Source organism: Nansenia antarctica (genome assembly GCF_963989245.1).
Source record: "Nansenia antarctica genome assembly, chromosome: 1".
Classification (NCBI taxonomy): domain Eukaryota; kingdom Metazoa; phylum Chordata; class Actinopteri; order Argentiniformes; family Microstomatidae; genus Nansenia; species Nansenia antarctica.
The window spans coordinates 75,558,385-75,567,169 of NC_137674.1; positions in this window are offsets into that span (position 1 = coordinate 75,558,385).

An 8,785-nucleotide genomic window follows, 5' to 3' on the forward strand; every position below is an offset into this window, starting at 1 on the left:
CCTGCTGCCCTCCTTCAATTTCCAGCTCTCATAATGAGCATGACACACAAAAGGAGAAATTAATCAGCAACCATTCAAATGCAACCTTGACATTACATGGTTTTCAACGTTTCAAAATGTTCAACTATTGCAGCAATTACTTTCTTTTATCAGAGTAAAGAGTCGTTTACAAAGGGTTAGTTGTGGAACAAAGCCTGACAAGCTGTATTTCCACATTGCTGTAACACTGCAAGGTGGAGAGTGAGAGAGAGAGAGAGAGAGAGAGAGAGAGAGAGAGAGAGAGAGAGAGAGAGAGAGAGAGAGAGAGAGAGGTCTTATTAACATGTTGTATTGCTTGGGAACATTTAATGCTTTCGTTGGGCTATGAGCTATGGCTATTCTTTATACAACTGCCTGATGACAAGTTGTATCAATTGTTTTTCTCTCAATTAAATGCAATTGTCAATTTTTACATCCTAATGAGTCAGCCACATTGTTTTCTGTCCACAATGTGGAATGAGATGTTTTACGAGACAAGAGCGGATGACAAAAGCATCATCATCTACATCGACCAATGTACCTCATACAAAAAAGTCACATGTCATCAATTAATGATGGAGGCTTGGCTCTATTGTGTACTGGAAAAAACGACTGTGAATCTAATAAATACAATGGATGTCACTGTATCAGGCAGGCTGTTCAAAGGGCCTCATTTGTGCTGTTGTTCATACACAGTCTCACACACAAACGCATGCTGCATGATTACATCCATGAGGAATATACTGAGAGATTGATGTGTGATCATGGATTCTAACGTTCCCAGAGATACAGAGGAACAGAGGAGGAGGTAGAGGTGGACTTGGAACAGGAGAGAACGTGTGGAGAGAAGTGAGCACGGCGGTTGACAACGAGCATGTGAAAGAGAAGAGCTGTGGAGAAGATGGACAGAAAAGAAAATGCACAAATGAAAAAGATAAGGCACCTGCCTTCTGGCACAATACAAGCCTCCCTGGCAGCCATGTAGCTGTTGATTTTTTCTTTATTTTTGTAATAATTCAAATTTAATTAAAGGCTGGGGGAGAGAATAGCCTGAGCTGATGCTATAATGAGTTGCCAAGGGACATCTTTTTAATAATCTCAGTTTCTAACAAAGACGTTGCCAAGTTGCGTTCGGCCTGTGAGTCATTGGGCCTGCATGGCTGCAGCCATTGCCCAGATAAATCCCAGCGACCCTAAGGACTGCATTCCTTTTCACGTAGTCTTCTGATTTAACTGATGACATCATTTCAGCCTTCAGCTCTAATCGACAGCACAGAAAAGCAGACAAACGTGAAATCACAACATTTGCCATTTTGTCAAGCTCTCCTTTTTAAGAACTTAACTTAACTTAAGAGCGTAAATATGAGGCAGCTACACTTTTAACAAAGTATGTATTCATAACTCCTTAACCAGGGCTAAAGGTGCATAGATCCATCACAAATCCTATAAGCAATGTCATACAATAAATGGGTTTATGAATCCTCTAATAACAACGTTAGGAATGAGTCATGCCGTGGTAGAAGGTAACATTGCAGATCTGGCAACATACAGTAATAACAAAAGACACTTATTTTCTTAGGCCTATTTGCATGCAGAGCTTGTCTCACCAGGAGTTTGCTCAAAGAACCTTTAAGAACTATCGACAAGATGTGACAAGGTCAAAGTTAATAATTTAAAAAAAACTAAAAAATAAGGTAAGACCTTTTTTTATTGAATTTCACAAAACCTGCACAACTTCCATCCTCGGGGGGCGTGGAGCTTAATCCTAACTTTATTTAATGCTCCACACCCCAGTGAGCTCACTCCACGTGATTATGTATCAGCACATTCAACAGTGTACTGTGAAGTGATCAAAGCGTGACTGTCCTGGACTGGTGATAATCAATCTACTCTTATGTTGACTATCTATCCAAGCAGAACATTAACTGCTTATGCAGGAAATTCATAAGCAAACCAGGAAATGGATAATATATATTGGATAGCATAAATCATGATATGTACAGTAGGCTAGAAAATAGGGAGAACAACAAGGTGTGTGTGTAAAATTGTCTTTAAGATTCGCTGAAGATGTCGTACATATAAAAGTGATTTGTAAGCAGCTTTTTATGGGTTTGTGTTACACTGCATTAGCAAAACAGAGATCTCACTGCCATGCAAAATTGTGTTTGGGAGTTAAACACTTTCCCCTGGGCAAGCAGATTTTAACAATTTGTCCGGTTCCCATTGTGACGCGGGGTCCTATAAATGTTTATGAGGCTCCAAAGCTCTGCAGTTCACAGCACATTATAAGGAATAATATTGTTAGCAATCAGTTTCAGTATCTCTTATTCATCATGCTCCCTGATAGTCGTTTTAGGCCAGCGAGTTTAAGGCAGGAAACAAATATGCTCATAATAAACAGGAATAGAAGGAAGGCAATTTTCAAGTCAATAATCTGGTAATATAGCAATCATGTGGCTTTCAGTGTGTGTGCCTTATGATTCTCAACATGAGCTCATTCCAAGCCCACTGAGCAGAGAGGAGAAGCGTATAGCCATAGATATATTCTTGCTGCCCATTACTCTCTTTTCTTCATAAAACAAAGGACCTTTGGAAATTCAATTTCAACAAAGTGTCCTATTTGCAAGGGAAAGAGATTCCACTGAGATGAAATCACTGTGCAGGCACAATGTTATGTGAAGAAGACCTGATATTCATTTTGGGGGAAAGAAATAAAGAGATGGTACTATATGACTTAACTGACCATACCTGACGCATTGTCTCCCAGAGAGAGATAAACCCCCAGCTTGATAACACTCCACTGCATTCATGCTCCCTATTCATGACCAATTATGAATGCATTATATCCACCTATTAGACTTGCTATAAGCAGAGCAGTCGTGACAGCTAGTGTACTGTAACAGTTATTAGGACTTCAGGAATTCAGTTAACAGGAATTCCTTATACTGTCACAGCCTTTATAAATTGCAAACGGCCACAGATGCAATCATAATGCATTACAGACAGGTGGTAATGCGCATTATAAAGCATGCTACAACCATACAACCGTACCGTATAATCGTATAATGTATCTATAATGCAAAACAGGTGCTTCATAGTGTTAAGTAGCCTAGTGGGGGGGGGGGTTTCTTCAAAGAGGGGGGGGGGGGGGGGTCACTTCATTTCAACTTCACTGTCACTGGTCAGTGGCCAGGCACATTATGTTTAATGATAATTCACGTGAATTCACGCCCTGTACATCGGGAACGCATCGAATGATCACATGCAAACAAGGAACGGACCGGTCGCTCTATCTGTTAGTCACGCATTACAAAAGCCACGCTCCTTGTGCGTGTAAGTTTCCATGGAAATCTGGGTCTTTCACTCCCAAAACAAACTAGAACCCGCCTCCTCGTGGCAATGGCTACACTGTGATTGGTCTTGAAAACCAAACAGAGTAGCCACTCCTTTCCTGATTGGCTTAATCATTCTGTTGACGACTGGACTGGCAGGATGTGCACTGTGCAGGTGCCAAAGCGGGAGATGGGGACCTCCAGGCGGGTAGAACGTGGTGGTCAGAGAAAGACCATTTAGCTGAAATGATCATTGCATGCCAAATGCAGAACACACAAGGGAGACATACAGCTAACCACTCTTGCTGCAGCTAACGATAGGAGTTTGTCACTCACTGACCCACATGGCACACCCGAAACCGAATGAAATGATAAACAGCAGGAGTGCAACAGGTACAATGAGGACAACCCACTTGAATGGAATGATAGCTAAACCTAGCTTGCTGACCGACACCGAACTCTTGTCTGGTCCCCCCTGGTGACGGGCTTTATCAAAACTGTAGATAGATTGTGGTTGAAAAACATGCATTTATTATTTGTGTCAATGTTTTGTCAAAGAGGGTCGCACTAGCCTTGTCACACTGAGATGTGATGTGGGCGAAACATTTCCCTCATGTTGTCAAAACAAACAACGCGTTAATTTCAACGGCAATTAAGCTGTTATGAGTTACGGTATTTCAATGTTTGTTAGTAGGCTTACAGTATCTATATTATTAGTTCGTATTAGAATGAACTGTTACTGTATGTCTCTAAAAATGTACTTTGGTCCCTATTGCATCTGTGCTCTGGGCGCATCTATTTTGGTCCAATCAGTGCTGCTCATATTAAAAGGAAAATGTAGCTAAGCATTGACAAAGTAGGATTCGACATTTTGATCTGCACGTTGCATTAAGATGATGATAACTACAGGTATAATCCAGCCTACCTAAGCCTCATTTTCTTCATAGATGTTTGACTTTGGTAGGAAATGGGCTGTATATTTTTTAAAGTCGTAGTTAAAGGACAGGTCTGTCTGGTCTCTCTCCCCCCCCTCTCCCCTGCACTCTCTGGAGTTGGTTCAATTTAATCCAATCCAGAATATGAGTTGGTTCGAGGCGAGATAAGGCAGATGGGGGAAGGAGGTGTAAACATCCATATGAATTAAATGGACAGCAGCACCCCTATCAAGATCATCCTGCAGGTCAAGGCTACTCTGCAGAAAGATATGCTTTATCCAGACTTATTTTTTTTCCCCATTACTTACTTTCCTCCAAGATTTCATAAGATGTTGATGCAACTCACTCCCGAATGTCTGCAAAAGTTTGAACCTGAGTTTTGGGCTGTTTTTAATTTTTTTAATTTTTTAAATCCCATGTCCTCCACGTCCCCTACTCCTATGGTGCGCAGGTTCTCTTCATACACTGTTGTTATGAGTTATTCGTTTTCTAAGTGAAATTTGTTTTATAGCTCCCCTTTAAAAGAAAGAGTGTGCTTCTTCCTAGATTAATTACTGCAGTTAGAGGGAATAGGACAAGGCACTGTGGGCCGATACAAGGGGCCCCGGGTAGGTTTTGCAGCACATAATTAAAAAATGATGACATGTGAAAAACAAGGGCTTAACGCACCCGAGGATTCAGGTATGTTATTAAAGCCATTTATTGTGCAGACTGCCGCATCTGTGGACAGTGAGAGCCCCTGTGAGAGCGGCTGAGCATCAGCGGTCAGATCAGACTCTTGTCTCCTGAAACACTATCTTGATGCTTTATCTCTCTCTAGCTACATGGAAGAGTAGGTTATGCTAACGCTAACAATTGACTGCTTTGTCTTGTGTGTGTCACGGTGTGAGAAATGGTGTCCATGTGTTAACCGTGTCGTTGATAATGATGTGTGTTTGTTTGTGTTGATAGATTACCTCTCTGGCTCGGGGGATCACGGGTACCCCACCGAGGGGCAGCCTCCAGCTGAGATGCAGAAACTCCTGGCGGAATTCCGCACGCTCTACCGCGAGCGTCTGCAACGTATCGACCAATCGGGCGACAGCCACGAGGAGACACTGCAGGTAAGCTGGTAATGGCGGTCACGGCTCCTCAGTCGTCCCCCGATCCACCGAGGAAAAGCGTGTGATTTTCACTAATGGACTTATTATTTGGGCCGGCTTGGTCAGCGTAAAAGAAAATCACACACAGCAATCTCAGTCACTGACTGAACAGCCGGACCCACATTTTGTTTCCCTGAGCAATAGATAGTTGGGAGCTGGAAGGATCAGCCCATGGACTGATGGAAATCAGCGTGGTGTTTGCCGCTTGCTTGATTGCATGTGCCGCGCTGAATTCAGAAATGAAGGCGTCGGTCTGACCCCACAATCATTGTCACGTGCTGCCTTTGTGTGGAAGAATAAACTCTAAAATTGCTCCCATTATGATGCCTACCCTTAGTGACAGGCCTTTTCTAGGGACGGTAAGTGTTGTGAATGAGTGAGTGTGTAAGTGCATGTGAAGACTGAGGAGAGCCGACTGACTGGGCCAGACAAGGACAGGCGAGGAAACTTGGTGTTTTAGAGACTTATAACTCTATTACCCCAGAACACCCGCTAAAAGGTACTGGGCCATAATGACAGTATGACAGTTTGATCAATGTTGTTAAGAGAATTAGTGTCTTTACATCAAAAAGCTTTTTGGGTTATTTTTTAACTATCCCATTAAGTGGCCTTTATTGAATGTCTTTGCATCTCTGGAAAATGTACATTTTAGACAGTGCTCATCAGTAAAAGTGGAATAATATATTTGTTATGACATAAAAAGTAATTTCCTTACCTGTGCATGCTCTTAGTCCATGTAAATCTATTACTAATTCATTTTTCTCCTCAACATTTAAAGATGTGCTATTTTTCATATTCATCGCTCCACTAAGGAATGATGAAAGCGATGAGGAAGAGCAGACTGGGATCCTCTCTCTCTCTCTCTCTCTCTCTCTCTCTCTCTCTCTCTCTCTCTCTCTCTCTCTCTCTCTCTCTCTCTCTCTCTCTCTCTCTCTCTCTCTCTCTCTCTCTCTCTCTCTCTCTCTCGTGTCAGGGGGCTATGGGGGGTGCGGCGGGGGGTGGGGGGTGGGGGTTGGCTGCACACCTTGAGGAGTGTGCTTGATGATGGCTGATGAAAGTTTTAGTGTGCCCGGCCTGTCTCTTTGAGTCTAATCACCAGAGGAAAAGCTCCTTCCCTCATAAGTGTCCTCTCCATGGTGGAGAAGCGACGCTGTGTTGGGGAAACAACAGCCTCTCATTTTAACTGCATTTATCTTCGGTTTGAGGAAATCCTTTATTTTGATCCTCACAGGCCCTGACAGTCAGTGCTCAGGAAACACAAAACAAGCCTTTTAGAACGCCATCGCGAAGGGTACAAAGACTCCTACAGTATATCAGATCTTCATTGCTTATAACACGTTTATGGCATTTTGTCTTGAGAGTGGTCTGCTGAGAGAATTGAATTGGATTAGGCCTAGTACATCCTCTATCTAATTTACCCAATGATTGCAACCAATGAGGTTATGAATTACAATCATAAGCTTTATACAGTAGAGTAGACCTTTATAGTTTACTTCTTTTTCTTTCTTTTTCCCCCCTCTTTTCCTCCCTCCAGTGCGAGGTACTGTACTGGTCACTCTCAGCTTTCTAAAGTGTTTCCACCCCAGTATGGTGTATATTATACCTGTAGTCAGGACAAGGACACGGCTATTATTGATGACTTGCACCCCCCCTCACCACCCACTCTCTGTCTCAGTGTGTGTGTGAGTGGATAGAGGTGTCCCTTCGACCCCGCACCTTCCCTTCCCCTGTCCCAGGTCCCTAGGTGGCAGTTATCTGCTCATGTCCAAAAAACGCCTGACAGCACGCACTGGAACCAGTTTAATGGCATCCTGCTATTTACGAGTGACAGTTTACCCACCATTTAGGGGGTGTAAACAAGGTGGAGTGGTCCACATTGTAAACCCACCCCCCCCACCACCACCACAAAGGCTGTGTTACTCTGTTAGGAGCCTTTTATAGAGCTAAATCTCTTAACCTCACACACCCCTTACAACACATTAGGTTGGCTCCCCGGTGCATTGTGGGTAGTACCAAAGCATGTTTGGGGATGTGAGCTGTCTTTGTGACCTAGAGAGAGAAGCCGCCCAGACTCCATCAGTGAATTGAAACCCGCCAATCCTCGGGGATAATCTTAATCTGTTACCATCTCTCTGTACTGTGCCTGAGGTGAATAACAGAGGAACCCTAGGTCCTTCAGAGGTTCTTGCTATTCAATGGACGTTGTGGAATGGCACCTCCACATTTAAGGGATGATTTAGTGCCTCTCACGCGTGCAGTGATGATCCAGTGGGGGGGTTAGCGATGCCATTCATTCCAACCTCTTCTCAAGGAAGATGGAAGTTCAGGCAGGCAGGAAGCACAATGGAAGAGAAAGCCTTGACAAGGGTACTTTAGCGAAGGCCCCGCTCTCTTGTCAATCCACTTGGATCCTAATGCTGGATGTTATAGCATCAAAAAGGTGTGTGTGTGTGTGTGTGTGTGTGCGTGTGTGTGTGTGTGTGTGTGCGTGTGTGCGTGTGTGCGTGTATGCTTATGTCCGTGTGTGTTGACGTCCACACGAGACAGACAGAGGATCTGAAAGAGAAGGGTGAGATGAGGAAGTGTCTGTATGTGGTGGGTTGATGTGCAGACTGCTTGCGTTGGGTGATACTTGATCTGATGTTAATGTGCTGCTGTGTGTGAGGGAGGGAGGGGTGGGGGGGGGCGATGGTGGGGGGAGGAAGGGGTGGGGAGGGGAGTGAGAGTGAGTGAGTGGAGAGAGGGAGAGTGGGAGAGAGTGGGGGGGGGGGGGGGGTAGGGGGGAGATGGGCAGATAATCCCGTCTGCCTGATGAGATTGAAGGCTGGGATTGATTGATCGCCTAATCATAGGAGGAAATGGGCCTGAAAATGAACGGGAGTCTCTGCCCTTGGCTTGCAGGGGAGGCTGGGAGGCTGGGTTGCAGGGGGATGTTAGCTGCTGCAAGACAGGGCCTTAATGTGCACGGGACCTGATTTCATTTGTGTCTGATATACAGTTATACGATCCCGGCTAAATGATCAAATAAAAAACGGAAGAGAGAAGGGAGGGGGGGGGGGGGGGGGGAACAGGCATGGGGGTGTAAATCATGGTTTATTGCCAGAATATTACTTTTTCATACCGTCTGAAATGGATGCTTTGAGAAAGGTGAAAGAATAAAAAATAAAAATGAAAAAAAAATCCAATATGAATTTGAATGGGTGGGAGCTGCGTGGAGGCGGAGATAGCCGCTGTCCTGGACCAGCAGCCGCGGTCTGGCCGCCTATTATTGCTGTTGTTTGGATTATTATTTGTGTCATTATGAGGTTTGCATATCTTTCTCTCGGCCAGGAGATTTGTTTTGTAAAATTGCTCACAG